Below are 17,450 nucleotides of genomic sequence, written 5' to 3' on the forward strand. Positions count from 1 at the left end.
ATCTCGATTTCGGTTTACTGGCTTAAAAATCTATAAATATGTATTAGCTGTTGTGTTAGAGAAATAGTGGATAAGTAAAGAATTTTTTATGCTGAGAGCTTATTCACTTAAAGACATGAAAGTGCATCAAGGTGGAAAAAAGGTCTAAAAATTGAAACTCATAGATGAACAAGACTTACCTAACCAACTTTCTTTCTTTTTGATTTAAATGAGAGTATTGAGGAAGAGATGCTCTTAGGAAGAGGTATAATCACACTGCTATGGAGTCAGCATAGTTCTGTACTTAGAACTAGAACAGGTCAGTATCTCCTCTGGGAAGAAAATGCAGTTTTAACGTGGTAAAGTGGAAATCTTAGGCTGAATATTTTAATAGTAGAAATATGGCTAGGGATTTTTTCTTAACTTCAAGTTGCTGATATTGTACTTTCTTTTACTGCTTTCTGCAGCTCTGCTCTTGTACCTTTCTTTGTCAATGATTTTCAGTGATTTTCAACTTGTAATATGTCTTCCTTATTTCTTGTTACTCACTCCACTACCCATTGATATCAGGCAGCAGTTCTAGTTCAGCAGTAAATACCAAAGCTATATTCAGGAAATTTGGGATTCGGATTTGATTTAAGCAATAGTTCAATTTAGTGTAGCGTAGTATTGATTCTATTTTTATATATACTTTGCATGAGGTAAAGACAGACTCATGATCCCACCTCTTGTGGATATACTGCCATAATTTAAGCAACTTGAGGAACAAAATGTAGAGGGTATGATTTGGAGCTTTAGGAATCTGCTCTGTGTGCAGAGTCTTGAAAAACTTAGTGCAAATACTTATGTTGTAGGGAAATAAGATATAAATGTGCTAGAGGTTTTTTTTGTCAACAGGATTATTTCTAGTCCTAGTAGAGAATCCTCTATTACAATATATTTTTTCTTGAGAGAAGTGCCGTTAGTGAGTCATATATCCCTTTCTGCCTCTGTCCAAAAATAATGTACATCAGTGGATGGAGTGGAGTGTTTTGGGGGAAAACACTCAAGGCTTTTCTTCCTCATGTTTGCATTAGTTACCAAGCTACCAAGCAGAAAAATGTATTTCAAGTTAAGGTTCAGTAACCTTAAGCAGAATATAAACTTGTTGGTGTCTGAAGTGCAAACAATTTTTTAAAATTGATTAATTTCATATGATTTTTAAGAATTTTTAAAATATTAATTAATTCAACATTTATATTAGAAGTTGTCTATAAAATATAGAAATATTTGATACCTTGATGATCTTGCAGACAGACCTCATCCAAAAGATTTGAACATATACACATCCAGAATTTTGGTCACACATGTCCTAATTTCTCTGGCAACAGACTTAATTTTATTGTATTTTTATATTTGCAACTCCAGTTAATCAAACTATTGTGGTTTTGACTATTTTTTGTTTGTTTTAAACTGTGGTCATGGACAGTGTGTTAACAGGCTGAAAAATGTGGAGTGAAGGTTTTTGTCTCTGCACCAAATAGGACTTGAAACACCTTCTTAAATCATTAAATGTAATTCCATACTGACACAAAGCACGTTCTCTTTTATTTATGTCTAAATTATCATTTTGTCCTCTGTGAGGTAAGATTTCTCTTGTATGGAGTAATAGAAAACACTCTGGACCTCTACCATCTTTCAGTGTTTGACAAACTTCCATTCTCTGAAGAGACTTTGTGAACTTTTATAGATGATCATATGGAGGTATTCAGAGTAAAAACAGGGATTCAGCAATGCTGCTTTGTTCAGCCTGTGATGCAAACACCAAGCTACTAAAGATAAGATATCTCCAAAGAATTTTATCACTAAAACATTGAAGAATGCTTGGCAGGTCAAAACACATTATACACTTTCCAATTAAACAGTCCTGCTTAAGTTATGTGATAAGTAGTGTGTGCACTCTTGAGTATTTCTGCTCAATGGTGCTTTGAGAATCCTGGTTTTTTTCTTCTATTGAGACACTTTATCATATCACATTAACCACCTGGGGAAATTCAATACCAAAACTAGAATTTTAATAGAACTTTGGTTTTGGTATTGCACTTAATTAAAATACTCACATGAAGCCCAGGAGTTGTTCTATATGAAGGCATTTCCATGCCTCAGTGGAATAAGTCTTGCTTAGAAATGTGGTGTAGCTACTTATGTGCTCTGGGGGTTGTAATGCTGCTCTACTACTCTGCAAAATGCTTGGAGGTCAAAGAAAATGCCTACACCATAATAGCCTCAGGCAACACTAACAATATCTCACTTGAAAAGGCACCTTGCATCCACAGGACTTCAGCTACAAAGATTATAGGAGCCATTATATGCAAGTTGTAGGGAAGAAAGTTGGGAGGAGGAAACCTTTACATTTTTTCTATAATTTGAAAAGTGCTTTGTTAGCAGAGAACAAAGGCTGAAGAAATTTGAGGGAGGTAACTGAACTGATTAAAAGACTGTGTTGTATTTTGATTTATAAAAAGCTGCTGAAGTATCGATTTCAAGTAAGACAACTTGAGTAACAACTTTTCCTTCAATGTCCTAATTTTCTCACCTGATAGTTTCAGTAAATTAAGTTTCTTCTCACTTTGAAGCATGCTATATTTTAGTGCTGGAAAGTGCTTGTATTACTTATACATATTAATAACAGGAAAAACTTTCACTTTTAAAAGAACATCAAGCCAAACCTGATTCTATATGAAGTCAAACACTTTTTTAAACAATTTCAAAAACTTATATGTCAAACAAAAAATTCAGACTAAGAAGAGGAATGTTAATCCATCAAACATCTGGAGGATGAAAGAGAGAAAGAATGAAGAAACAAAGGCAGAATTTAAAGAAACTGAGAAAAATCGTATTAGATAGACAAATCTGTCAGAAGGGGCCCAAAGATGGGCCCAATGTTTAGAAACATAGGATAATATTGCAGCAGCCTTCTCTGTTTCTCTATTTACCACTTACTTCAGTTGCATTAAAATTTAGGCTGGTTATAAACATACTTGAGTCCCCTGTCAGGCTTTAACTTTCAGGAAAACCTTTGGGTAAATATCTTATTCTGCCTTATTTTCAAAGTGATGTGTTTAAAAAAAAATAAATCACCCTGAAACCGTGTTTTCATTGGGAAAATAATTTACTAATAACAACAGAGTCTAGAGCTATAGATTATATCTTGTCACTTGATACAACACTAAAAACACATTGTACCCAGTGGGTCTCCTGACGATCCTGGTTGTCTATAAAAAATGTCTCTTTATAACCTGAAAATTGAAAGTCATCAGATACTTCCTAACATCACATAAAAAGACTTCAAGGCCTTTTTTTTTTTCCTACTGAAGGCCTTAAGTCACAAAGAAAGAGGAAGATAATTTTTTGATGATTTTATTTGCAGCTAAATCTCAAATGTGTGCTTACTTTTATAAGTAATACTACATAATAAGCAATAAATAATTAATATTGTATAATTAGGCAATAAGAGCAATATTAAATAATTTTTCTTTTATATCACTTGACCTATGACCACAGCAGCTTGATGTTTAATAATTTTATGTGTGTTTTTTAAAAACTATAAAAGAAGCAATTTATAATTTATCATATTTATTTACATTAATGAAACATGGAGATATTGTCATGTTCTTTGCTAAGTGTCATGTCAATGCCTTCTTCAGATGGGTCCTGTGATTTGGTGAAGGTTTGGGTCTGAATCTTTTATTTATTTATTTTTGATTTTCCAAACTGAATCTTACTCCATGGGATTATTTTTCCATCTGTTTTCAGTTACCGATCTATATACAAAAATCTATAAAGGCTTTAGTTGTTTTCAAATCCTGTAATTAATTCTTTATAAGCAAATCTCAGGCACAGATGAATTCTTGAATCCTTACCTCTAAATACTGTGCAATGATTGTTTTTTACTTTATTTTTCTTATGTAATCTGATTTTAACAAATGAACTAGTAGGAAAATTACTTAACAATTAACTGTGAATTATGATTATTTAAAAATAGCTTTACACTGATAATATTATTTTCAGTGTTTAATGGAAAATACAAGTCACCATTAACATAGGCTAAAAGAGATAGGGACTATATATGGAAACTAAAAGAAATGCCCTGTAAAGTAATGCCAGATTAAGTTTCTGTCTGGTCTTACTAGTGACAAAAGAAGTATAAAATTTAAATTATAGAACAGAACCAGATCATGTTTGAATAGCTGTAAGTTTAAGATTTTTATACAAAGTAGTCATAGAAATAGAATAAATTCTAGTAATATGATAATTTAATATACTCAGAGAAAGTATGCCTTAATGCACATAATGCAAAACTAATAGGATAGATGCAGTAAAGGTTGTATGAAATTTAAAATACAATTAAAAGCCCAATTCTGCTTTTAATTGCTCAGTTAAGGAGACAAAAGGTTTTTTTCTGTATCTGTTAACACTAAGCATGAAAGTTTTATTAACTCAGTTTATATTATTTGCATTAAATACAAAAGAAACACCCCATTTTTATGCATTGCATTACAAGCCACGCTGGACCTGATAATTTCCCAGATTTTCATTGCATCATATATTATTTCAAAGTCATATTGCAAGAAGTTGAACTCTTTTACTTTGCTGAAGAGATCAGGATTGTGAAGGTAAAATGCAACATGCTGCCTTAAGGTGCTGCCTCTAAAGTAATCCATGACTGTGTGTAAAAATCTTCAAGTTACCTTCAGAAGTCAAAAATATATTAAGAAATATCTGCAATAAAATAACCTTTACAATATTAGGTGTGGATTACTTATTTCTTAGTTGCTGAATTTGTTTCTGGAGTTGGCTAACTTGTTCTTGAAGGTCTGTGCCAGACAAGTGAACTGTAAACCTCTGGCTCAGCTGACTCCTGTGAAATTCACTTCAGTCAGTGCTTCAAGGAACAGACTACTGAAGCGAAGGACTACTCGAAATGCCTAAGAGTGTTTCAGAAATAACAATGAAGTTTGGAGATTTAAGGAGTACTGTTTCATTTCACCTATATCATTGCAAAGTAAAAAGCAGCAAAATCACTCCTAGCAAAGCTTGATAAATATCCTCAGCAGGGACTTAGTATTATCATTCCCATTTTTTGACCTAGTCCCTCACATATTTAAAGTATAAAAGACTGGGTTAACTAATGCATTTTGTACACCTTTAATTATTATCTGGTTTTCGTTTTAGAAGCTCAGTTTTTCACTTACAGTCAGTCAGCTTCTTTGAATAAACACAATATTATAAGCTTTTCAGATTACTTTATATCTTGTCCATGTAATGAAAAAATAATTTTGCTTAGATGTTGTGCAGTTTTTTACAGCTATATCATTTTATCTAATGCCAGGGCACCATTTGAGTTGTTACTAAAATTTTGATATAGGTGCTCTACCCATCAGTATCTGATAAACAAAATTGTGAGTGTGGGGAGGGGGGAATAAAACATTTAAATACAATGAAATCAGTAGAAACTGAAGGATTTTGGACAGGCAAGAGCAAAATGTAGTAATTCTGTTTATGAATAGGAGCTGCCTCTTTTTTACAGAAATAATTTCCATGTGTTTGATTGTTTGATACTATTTCTTTAAAGAATTGTTTAAATTTTAAAAGATAATCATAATGGCATATAGATAGATAATATATGAGCAATATATATAAAAAAAGAGTAACATTGGAAGTTTTTACCCAAGTGTCCTGAACTATTCAGAGCAGCCCATCCTTGTGCTATTGTCTGTTCTGTAGCATTCCCTTTGCTGCTGTAACCATAGGTGTTTAATTTCTGAATGCAGCTCTCACTGGCTCACACACCATATGAAGTTGCTGCTCCAAAGAGATTACCTCTGACATATAAAATAAAAAATAGCTGGTGGCATCCAGATCAGAGGGAAGTGATGACTTACCTTATTAAATATCATAGTGCTCTGTGTGTACAAGCAACCTATTAGTGTGCATTCAGCCAAGTAGATATTTCAATAAAAATACAGTCTTAAAATTCTTCTCTAACCCCTGTGATGTATAATGCAAATCCATCCCTATAACCTCTTCCAGAACCAAACAGGCCAGTTAGAATCATATAGATGTAGTTCTGGTCTTTTCCTGATGAGATTTAAATACAGAAATGATCATGCCTTGTGCAACTCGCTCCGAAAAGCACTGATTTTAAAAAGAATGAAGTTAGCATCGCGTGGGCTTTCCCCTGCAAACCTGGATGTGTTATTTGGAAAAAATGATGCTGTTTGTCACTGACATGTTCTTTACTGAAGTTATTTTGGGTGGGCGGGTGAGCAAAAACCCCTTCTGTATTTACAGAGATGTTATCCTGCGTGTATCCATAAGAAGCACAAGGATGTGGCTCTCTGTGCTCAAAAGCATTGATTCAGAAATATCTCCTGATGTTAAACAGCTGTGCGTTGGTGGGGAGTTTTTCTTCTGTGGGTGTGTTTTTTAAAGCACTTAGAAAAGGGGAATGGCATTCTGCCATTTAACACTGGTACTAGCATTACATTGCACATGGTTCTGAATTCATTGAGAATGCATTTCTAAAGGAAGTAAAGCTGCAATTTTCCTTAAAAGGAGAACAAACTTGTGATATCCTTAAGAAAGAAAACATATGCTGAAATAAAATCTTTCCATATCTCTGGTGAGAAATGGATAGATGCACTTAGCAGGGCTCCTGTGACATGTGTCAGCTATGGAAAGAAAATTTATGACTCCTCTAGAAGCTTCCACAGGATATCACTACTATTTAATAACCAATAGAAAAATACAGGCTTATATCTACTTGATTCTGTTGCAGTATAGCAGATTTAAAGGAAGAAATACAGTATAGTATAACTCCTTTGTGTAGCTGGGTGTTAACACTCTGATACCATGAAATTGCAAGCTCTGTGGAAATGATAAATTTCAAAAAAATTGACCCCATAAAATATACAATACTCCAAAAAATGTAAAATGAGCAGCAAGTTTTATTGCCACTATATATTACCTTTGGTAATCCGGGACTACTCCACAGATGAGACCAAAAACCAGTACTTTAACAGCACAAATCTGAGATGATGCTTAATAATGAAATCTTTACACATAAAATATTTATTTGTTCCTACAGTATTTTCTAACATTAGCAGCCAAACTGTGGGTGTATATAGCCAGCTGTACAAAAAGACAAACATTCAACCTGAACCTTCATTTGGTCCAGCTAAAGAAATTAGCATCTCCATTCACCAGTAATAAAGTTATTTGGTTTGAATGAGAAAATGATAAATAAAAGTTCAATAATCCCCTTCATCTTATAAGGGATATTAAAGGAATTGATTACTGCTATTACATACATCTTGAAGTCCCTTTAAATTTTCAAGGTAGTGTGACAAGAGGGTGGTGCAACTAAGTTATGACCTCTATGTTGCAGCATGATTTAATGAACATTTATAGATTACAACTAGTTAGAATTTAAATAATCTCAAGCATTTGTAAATTAATTGCCATTTTGGACTCTATTATATCAACAGGATGTTTAAATTTTGCATAAAACATTGTTTCCTTCATTCCTGCATATTTAATTGTCAAAGTCAGTTTACATGCTTGATGCGTGAATTATTCTTCTAGTGCAAGCCGTAATATAAAGTAATATAATATTTACTGGCCATTAAAGCATAGACAGGAACTGCTTAATCCTCCCTTTAAGACTGTGTTTGTGGGTTTTAGTGTTTGGCTTTATGTTTTCAATATGATGAATTTAGTGATATAAAAGTTACCAAATGAATTCAAAGGATCTTTGGTGCATTGATAATAAAATATACTGTAGTTTTCAATAAGAAAAATTAAGTTGTTTCTCTTGTTATTTGAGGAATTTGATCAAAGGACAATAAAGAGTTATGTGAAATTTTTTAAAGAGTATTTGATTTGGTTTTTCTAAGGAAAAAATATGGAATCCTTTTCTTTCTACATTTAGAATCTTGACAAGCTGGAATAATTTAAAAATGACATAATGGAACTACATAAAAAGTGCTGATAGAAAGGAATTGATTGCGAAATTTAAAGATTGAAAGAAATAAATATCTGTAACAAATCTTGTTGTTCAGAACTTTGAGGTTTTAATTATGTCTTCCTCTGTGCCATCAGAAACGTTAAAATTATTAAAAATGTGTAGCAGATAACTTCCTTTTGATCTCTCACATCATCATTTTCTAATTATCTATGCACATTTCAGTACTTGCGGTTGAAATAGCAAAAAAGAAACCACAAAAATTATGTATTTTGATATTGAGGATTACAAATATTTAAGGGTTAACTAAACTTCCATGACTTTCTTGTGGAAATCTGTCTTCTTGACATAGGTTTGAGAAGGGAAATTTTGGTTTCAGATGGAAATTGAAAATGTGGAAATGAGTGTTTTGGTACATGTGGTGGGTTATTATTTGCAGTGGTTGTAATTTTTTGTGGTGTTTTGTTTTAGAAAAACTGCTTGTACGGTCCTTATATGATCCTCTGTTTGAAGAAAAAAATATTTATGATGTAAAATATACTGATAGTTTAAAAAGAAGGGAGGGCACTAAAAAGACACAATGCTCACAGTTCTGAGGGAAAATAGTATTAACTAATATTTCTATGAGTTGGTTGAGTTGCTTCCTGTTCCACCACTGGTGGCTTACAGGTTTATCTGTATGCTATGCTGGGAAGCTGTTTGGAATCAAAAACCTGACTTCCTGGTGAGAAATTCATTGATGTCTGAAGAATATCATTGGTTCAAACCCTCCATGTGGTCAATGACAAAGAGCCCCACTCATTGTGGGGAGATGCAAAATTTCTTCATGCTGCAAAGATTTATGCCATCCCAATGGCAGTGGCTGAGATTTCAGTGCTAATTTGCAGTGGACTTACTGGCAGAATCTCCTTTACTTTCAGTTTGCAGTGGCAATTATTTTCTTTGCCCCTTCAAAGGAAGGCTCAAATATAATGGAATTGCTTTCTCCAGTAATTTTCTATAATGTACTCACTTTCCTGTCTTGGTTGATGGAAAGGTTGTGGATTACTGGTGGTTCCACAGGAGCAGGTTAGCTCTGATCTTTCCCTTTAAGTTTTACTGGTGCTCTGCCCAGTGTACCTTCATCCTATTTTTTCACTGGGCTAGCCACAGCAGCACAGGATTCAGCTAATGAAATATAGTACTCTTGGACAAGGAGATAGCCAGAAGCACAATTATGGGAAGTTTTACAGCACTTAATTATACCAGCAAAAAAAAATTACATTAAAAGGAGCTGGTAAGGTACAGGCCCCTTTAGTAAATCTGTTCCAGGCTGTTCCAGGAGTCAAAACCCAACTACCACATAAATAAATCCCTCCACAAAAGGTCATTATCCATGGAGGGCCAAAATTTTGCAGTGATTAAGATTCAGCAGTTTTAAGTTTGTTGTATAGCTACAGCTATACAACCAAAAAAATCTGTAAAACTTTAAACTTTGGCTAAGAGTTTGGTAAACACTGTTGAGAGAGGGGGAGAAAAGGAGTTTTGTTGTTCTTTCATGTGGCATTAAAGCACCCAAAATGCATTACTAACATGCAGAAATGTTTCAGTAAGTAGGCATTACCTTTGAATTTTATAAACCAATACATTCAGTTCTTTGCAATTTTTTAATAAATATCTGAGCAACGTGTTTCTAGTTCTCTAGGTGAATATTTTGAGCATCAAAAACTTTTTACTTTTGTTTATTTAAATAAATTATTACTTTTAACTGGATTTATTTTTCAACCATTTAAAATATTTTTTAAATGTGTCTTCTAAAATTTATTTTATTTTGGAGTTTTTATATTTTGATCATAAAATTAGTTAGCTTGTTTCTCTCAAAATAGCCTTTTAAGCATAATTTGGTAACTGGATAAACTATTGAAGTTGTTAAGAAAAACTAATTTTTTAAACAAAAGCAACAAATTATTTTTCTTCTGTCTGTTAGAGTTAGTGATTAGATCTCATTGCTCTTGAGAAGCAAAAAGCTGTCTCAGATTGCAGAGAATGCTGGAGAGGACCCTGGTGTGATGCAAATTGACCAAAAAGCAGTTGAATGTTGAATTCTGACAATAGTTTAAACACCACCTTTCTTCTCAGATATTAATATTAAACACTGCAAGTAGGACTTTACAGGAATTGACTACTAAAAGTTTTAGTCAATTTGAGATTACTTAGAGATACTGAATAGAGTGCAGTACTTTAAAGGCATATACTCAAAAAATTTTATGGTTTTCAGAATAATGCAAGATTATTGTGACATATGACATTAGGGGACAGGTAAAGGAGAATTTAAGTACCTAAATAGTAAGGGGGTTTTTCCTCATAATTTCTCAGAAACAGTAGAAGTTGAAAATTTTGTCTTTGGGATTAATTTAGCCTATTAATGTATTTATATTGATGCTGGTAGGTGGAGATAAACTAATACTAAATGCTTAAAAATATCTAAAGCTTGCAAAGTTGAGTAATATAGCGTGTAATTCCCCATAACTGTTTACTGTAAGGTCTTCCCTGCCTTATTCAGACATTCAGGGTGGTAGTAAGGGGAAGGGGTCTGTAAAGGTGCTATATTTATAGATTATTATATAAAGCATTGAACATCCATGTTTTCAGTGGGTGAAAATGAACTCTGTGTCACCTTAAGAGTTAAAATGCTGTCCTAGTAACAGAATAAGTTGTCAAAAGGTACACATGGCTCACATATTGCAAGTACTAAATCTGAGATATAATGAATACTTGCTTCACCTTGGCTGTCAACATATGGCAAGGTAAAAGGATGCTTCAGATTTAAATTAATATAATTTTTTTCAACTAAAAATATTCTCAGGATTGAAAACTATGTAGTAAGTCATAAAGGCCCAGGTGTGCTATGATAGATTTTCCAACAAGTTGGCTTTGGAAGCTTCTACAATTTTATTTGTATGCTTAAATCTACCTGTTTCATTGCAAATATCTCATATTAAAAGAAAGATTCTGAAAAATTTGGTTTAAACAATTAAATTTAGGAAAAAATTCAGTTTTTCAAAATAGGGAGAAATCGAATTTAAATCTCTTTTTTGACACACCACTTGTAAATGTCTGTATGCATTGACTGAGCTGAAAAACATCTGTCAAATGTTAAACATCATTAAGAATTGAATGAAGTATACTCTAAAGTGATCATAAAGCCTCTTCTTTCAATTAATTCCGTAAACAGTAATGAATAGGGAGTTTATAAGAGTGTCTGCTAGCCCTTGCTGTCGGTTCTTTGTGAATTGATTTTTTATAAAAGATTTCAAACAAAGTTGAGGAGTGAAGCAAAGGCGTTTATAAGGAACTTTTCCTGGGTTGAAAAACAAATTATCAATGTATTTGATACAGTCCTCAGTGGCAGGGAAAACGTTGCTTGTCTAATGGAAAAACAGTGATGCAGAAATTTATGAAACATAATACTTGGACATTTAAAACTGGTTTTTTTTAAACCACATCTAATCAATTCTTCCTAATCAATATTTATGTTGGCTCTCCAGCTATTCACTTTCATAGTTGTCTGAAATAAAATATTGATGGTTTTAATTGACATTTTCCTGGTAAAGAAGCATAAAATTATGCCTGGCTATTAAGGAAATTCTCTGTTCCTGTATTGAGTTTGCATGGTCAAGGCTGGGTGGCTGGAGGGACACGTGGGTGAGACTTCTGTGAGAAGCTGCCAGAAAACCTTTTCATGTCCAGTAATGTCAATGCCAGCTGGCCCAAGGTAGACCTGCCCCTGGCCAAGGCCAAGGCAGCCAGAGGAGATGGTAGTGGGGAAAAAACTGCTGCAGAATAGCAGCTGGAAAGAGTAGAGAGCATGTGACAAAAACAGCCCTGCAGACACAAAGGTCAGTGCAGAAGGAGGGGCAGGAGATGGGCCGGGCACTGGAGCTGAGATTCCCCTGCAGACTGTGGTGAACACCATGGTGAGGCAGGATGTGCCCCTGCAGACCAGGAGGACCATTGTGGAGCAAATCTCCACCTCCAGCTCATGGAGGACCTCACGTTGGAGCAGGCAGATGCCCACAGGAGGCTGTGACCCTGTGGGAAGCCCATGCTGGAGCAGGCTTCTAGCAGGGGCCTGCAACCAAATGGAGAGAGGAGCTCACCCTGGAGCTGGTTTGTTGAAATCACTTGTGATCCCATGGGGGAAAGCACACAGGAGCAGTGTGTTTCTGAAGGACTTTACCTTTTAGAAGAGACCCGTGCTGTAGCAGTATGTGAAGGACTAAAGGACTAAAGCTCACAGGGAGTGTGCACGTTGGAGAAGTTCCTGGACTACTGTCTCACATGAGGGATCCTCCCCCTCAGGAGGAAGGAGCAGCAGAAGCAGTGTTTTATGAACTGACCATAATCCCTATTTCTCATCCCCCTTCATGGCTGTTGGGGGAGGGAGAGAAAATAGGGCATGAAGTTAAGCCTGCGAAGAACAAAGGGGTGCGGTGGAGGTGATCTAAGATTTAGTTTCACTTCTCGTTATCCTACCCTGATTAAATCAATTTCCCTTGAGTCAAGTCTGTTTTGCCTATGATGGCAATTGCTGAGTGATCTCTCCTTGTCCTTATCCCAACCCACAAGCCTTGAATTTTATTTTCTCTCCTGTTTCCAGTTAAGGAGGGTAGGGATAGAAAAGCTTTTGTGGGCACCTGGTGTCCAGGCAGGGTCAACCCCCCAGCGCTCCCAAGGGCAGTGTGAACATTTTAAATGTCTGTTTTCATTAGAAGAAATTTGTGCTTAAATCACTTGAAATTCACATGGGGATAAAACTTTAATAGTAAATGATCTTTGATAGATAGCTTAGTTACACTTGAAGATTGAAATCCTCTGTTAGGGTCAAATATTTACTCTTTCTAGTTATGTGTACCTACATTATTAGTTTAATTATCTGGAAAGAATATAAGCAACCATCTAGATGTTGAAAAAAAAGTTCACTAATAGGCAGTGACTTGAGTCTTCAGAGTGTTTCTCAGCATTTCCCCATGTGATCAAGAAGTTAGGACATATCTAATGTGATTTGCAGTTTCCTGAGCATAAATACTGTTACCACAATATTTTGTTCACAAATAGGGTCTGGTGTTATTTGTTTCTTGCAAGGTATTTGCTCTCTTCTTGCAAGCTAGGGAAGGAAAGAGACAGACACTCTCCTTTGAGTGACAATTCCCACAGTGCCAAGTATTATTCTATCCAAGAAAACCTCAAGTTGTCTTAAGGCTTCCATTAAACATCTGTAGTGGATGGATGCCAGACACCCACAAAAGCCATTCTGTCGCCCCCCTTTCAGGTGAACAGGGGAGAGAAAATATTACAAAGGCTTATGTGTTGAGAAAATACAGCAAACATTCTTGAGTCCAGAAGATATAATTCAGCAAATACTGTCGTGGGCAAAACAGATTCAGATTGGAGATATTAATTGAATTTATTACTAGCAAAATCAGGATCATGAGAAGTAAAATAAAACACCTTTTCCCCACCCTTCCCATCTTTCCACTTCTACCTCCTCTCCCCAGTGGCTCGGGGAGGAAGGGAATGGGGGTTATGGTCAGTTCATCTCACGTTGTTTCTCCCACTGCTCAGGGAGAGGAGTCCTTCCCCTGTCCCTCCTATGGAAAGAGCTCACCATGAAGTGCTCCAGTGTGACATTGCACGGACAACAGTCCTACATAAACTGCTGTAACACAGGTTGCTCTTCCACAGGGTGCACTCCTTCAGGCACAGCCAGACCCAGCATGGGCCTCCCCTGGGGTCACAAGTCCCACTAGGAGACCTGCTCCAGCATGGGCTCCTCTCTCCATGGGTCTGCAGGTCCCTGCCAGGAGTCTGCCCCAGCACAGGCCACCCATGGGGTCACAGCCTCCTCTCAGGCATCCACCTGCTCCAGTGAGGGTCTCCCCAGCAGGCTGTGGGTGGGTCTCTGCATCTCTGTGTCCTCAGTGGATTGCAGGACAGCTACTTCAGTCATGGTCTGCAGGAGAATCTCAATTCCAGCATCTGGAGCACCTCAGGCCCCTCCTTCTACACTGACCTTTGGTGTCGGCAGAATTCTTCTGCTCACATATTCTCACTCTGCTCTTCCCTGGCCCTAATCACATCTGTGCAATATCTTATTTTTGCCTTCTTCTTAAAAGTGTTATCAATGAAGCATTGTCACCATTTCTCATTGGCCGATGGCATTGGCTCTGCCAGACATGGGTGAAGCTTCTGGTGGCTTCTCACAGAAGAAACCCCTGTAGCTCCCACAGCTACCAAAGCTTGACCATGCAAACTCAATACATCTTTCACAGACCAATTGTATTTGATGTTTACTAATTATGTCTTTTAGGGTAATACATTTAAGAACGACACAATCTGTTTCTTTGGTTTGGTTTTTTTTAATGGTCTGAGTTTCTTGGCTTTCAATTCTGCCAATCTCCTGTCCCATTCTCTCTGGTGATGCATCAGAGATGTGCATACACAAAGCCAGTCAGATAAATGACTATAAAACTCAGTCAAACACAGCATTAACAACAATACAAAACAAAAATCCAAACAAAACAAGAGAGGATGTTATTAATTGAAATGAATTGGAAATTTTAATTCATTATCAGTTTGTACCTTAAGGTACTGTTTATTTGAATTTTAATTTTTTGTAAGTATGGGTGGAGATTTTAATTTCTGCATAATTTGCTTTGCTAGTGACACATAAATACTTGAGATCCATGGCTGTGTTTCTGTCTTTTACACAAGAACAAGAAGCTGGGTCTAAAGCACAGTGAAATCACTTTGCTGACCTCACAGGAATTTAAAATAATATCTAAAGACATTGAGATAGATTTCATCATATTCAAACTAAAAATAGTTTTCCCATCAGTTATTTTTAATTTGCTTTGGTAAGACATAAAGAAAAAGTGCTTGAAATTTCTACTTTGTTTTGCTTGGCTTCACAGAGATTTGCAGGTTATACACAAGGACTAACTGGATTACAAAATTTGGGGTTTTTTTAACTCTGATTTGGTTTTTTGGTTTGATTTAGGTTGTTTGTTGTTTTGAGGGAAAGGGGGGATTTGTAGCTCTCATAAGCAACTGGTTTTCCCCACAGGAGCAATGAGCATCATTTTGTTCCCTAGTTCATCAGCAGAAAAACAGCTAAAGCACAGAGCTGAATTTTTCTTATTCCATACAGACCGTAGGTTAGGCAGAATGGCAGCTAAAGCTTCATACATGTATTTCAGTGCTTTCATAAAATGAAAGAAGTTGTTCTGTATGAAGAGAGTAGTTGCAATCATCACTTGACTGCAAATGCTTTTTCTCTGCCTGGAGCAGTCTAGTGTCCACTAGCAGAGTTCTTTCATCCCCCAGCTTGCTGAGTTTTTCTAAAATTCCCAGAGCTAAAAACTATTTCTGTATTAGATTATCTGAGGATTCTTCATTTTCTACATATATCCTGGTTACTGAAGTAGCTGTAATGCCCTTCAGCTATCTAGTTCACATTGTGACATACAAAAATACCTCCCATCCTTCCCTTTCTTCACCCCTTTTGAAAGCTGGTCTTTGAATGACTAGTGAGTCAAAACCATTCTGAACTTCTTGTTTGATATTGCTGTTTCTACTTCAGCAAATGCAGTTTCTATCAGAACAGCACGTTTTTCTTACGCTTGTGTGTTTAGACACCTGCACATTACCCACTGACAGGAGATTGATGTTATGCAAACTCAAGTATGAAAAGCGGTGGTCTGGGTGACAGGAAGGGTCACAATGTTTGTTTCCTATATCTCACCACAGGCAGCCTATTGTGAAGCTACATCAGGAGAAAATTAGGGCAATCAAAGCCCTATTAGAATTTAGTCTGGTCACTGCCATAAAAGACAACAAAACATCTTTCTATAAATACATCAGAAATAAAAAGAGTTGTAAGGAAACTCTTCATTTTGCATCAGCCATCCTGGCTAACCTGGGAGGATCCAGTTGACTGAAAGTCATCAAATGTGATTCCCACCTACAAGAGAGACTGGAGGGAGGATCTGGTGAACTACAGGTCTGTGAGTCTGATCTCTGGGGCAGGGAAGGTCATGGAGGAGATCATCTTGAGGGCTATCACAACCCAGGGATCAGGCTCAGACAGAAGTGGTTTATGAAAGGGAGGTCCTGCTTGACCAACCCAAACTCCTTCTATGACAAGGTTACCTGCTTAGTGGATGAGAAAAAACTGTGGCTAAGGACTTTATTAATAGTCTTTGATGCAGTTATGATCTGCTGGAAGCTAGGAAGGCTCTACAGAGGGATCTAGATAGGCTGGACCAAGGGTCTGAGACCGGTTGTATGAGGCTCAATAAGGCCTCAAAAGGCCACATTCTGGGCCCTTCCCCTGGGTCACAACAGCCCCCAGCAATGCTACAGGATGGGGGAAGAATGGCTGGAAAGCTGCCTGGTGAAAAGTGTTCTGGGACTGCTGGTTGACAGCCAGCTGAACTTCAGCTAGTGTGTACCCAGGAGGCCAATGGCATCTGTCTTGCATCAGCAATGGTGTGGCCAGCAGGACCAGGGCAGTGATGGTCCCCATGTGCTTGGCACTGGTGAGGCTGCACCTTTACCCCTGTGTTCGTTTCTGGGCCCCTCACTACAAGAAGGAAATTGAAATGCTGGAGAGAGTCCAGAGAAGGGCAATGGAGCTGCGGAAGGGTCTGGAGCACAAGTCCTGTGAGCAGCAGCTGAGGGAGCCAGGGATGTTTAGCCGAGAGAAAAGGAGGCTCAGGCTGATCTTGTTGCTCTCCATAACTGCCTGAAAGGAGGGTGTAGCCAGGTGGGGAGCAGACTCTTGTCCCAGATATCAAGCGATGGAGTAAGAGGAATGAGCCTCAGGTTGCACCAGGGGAAGTTTGGGCTTGATATTATGAAAAAGTTAATCACTGAAAAGGCTGTCAAACCTCAGAAAGTGTTGTCCATGGAAGTGCTGAAATCACCATCCCTGGAAGTGTTCAAAAAGATGTGGATATGGCATCTCAGGACATGGTTAGTAGTAGACTTGGCAGTACTGAGTTAGACTCAATAATCTTAAAAGTCTCTTCCAGCCTTGAGTTTTCTATGATTCTGTGGCACCATGGCAACCTTTACATTGTTTCAACATTTCACAGATGCAGGAAGTGCAATCAATGTCAACAGAATAGACAAAAAAATCAGATGGAAAGATGATATATTTTTGAATTTTAACACAAAGTCTAAACAAAGGTCTTTCAGCAATTTCCTGCAAGTTAGTAGTGGTGGCCTCTCTCTGATATTAGCCTTGCTGAACATAGCATACTGTGAGGGAGCAGAAGTCATCAGGGATGTGGGATTTGGTTAATTATGATGGTCAGTCTTGGTCTTGACATCCTTTGCAGTTCAGATCACTTGATACACCTTTTTACCAAGTGCAAGCAGAGAATACAAGTGGGTTCTAAAAAACAGACTTACAAAGCACTTG

The sequence above is a fragment of the Melospiza georgiana genome, chromosome 5 (genome assembly GCF_028018845.1).
Source record: "Melospiza georgiana isolate bMelGeo1 chromosome 5, bMelGeo1.pri, whole genome shotgun sequence".
NCBI lineage: Eukaryota > Metazoa > Chordata > Aves > Passeriformes > Passerellidae > Melospiza > Melospiza georgiana.